The sequence below is a fragment of the Lactuca sativa genome, chromosome 1 (genome assembly GCF_002870075.4).
Source record: "Lactuca sativa cultivar Salinas chromosome 1, Lsat_Salinas_v11, whole genome shotgun sequence".
Lineage (NCBI taxonomy): Eukaryota > Viridiplantae > Streptophyta > Magnoliopsida > Asterales > Asteraceae > Lactuca > Lactuca sativa.
Window position 1 is genome coordinate 106,311,038 of NC_056623.2, and position 431 is coordinate 106,311,468.

At 46.2% G+C, this 431-nt stretch overlaps 1 non-coding gene across 1 annotated transcript; it reads left to right on the forward strand.

Annotated features, from left to right (window-relative positions):
- LOC111879320 (small nucleolar RNA R71) lies at positions 1–107 on the forward strand. The gene has a single exon (XR_002846055.1). It is a non-coding gene; the product is annotated as a small nucleolar RNA R71 (small nucleolar RNA).
- The last annotated feature ends 324 nt before the right edge of the window (positions 108–431 follow it).

Sequence of the window (431 nt, forward strand, 5' to 3'; positions counted from 1 at the left end):
AGATCATGCTGAGGGCAATTTCTGAGCAAGCCCTTGTACCGCTCCCATGCTTTGTATAATGACTCCCCCGGCTGTTGCTCAAAGTTGGCTATTGCCTTCTTGAGTTTGGCTATCTTGGATGGCAGGCAAAACTGGTCCAGGATTTGCTCACGCATTTAAGCCCAAGTGGTAATTGTACCCGGTGGAAGTGCTTTTAACCATTCCTTAGCAGCTCCTTTGAAAGTGATGGGAAGCATCCTAAGCAAGACTGTGTTTCTGTTGACATTTGGGACATTGAAGTAATCCGAAATGTCTTTGACTTCATCTAGATGCTTAAAAGCATCCTCATGATCTTTCCCAAAAAATGGGATATCCTTCAGTGCAGTCAATATGTGCCCCTTCAACTCGAATGTGGCAGTGGCATGTAATGCGGGCTGGACTAAACCGGGACC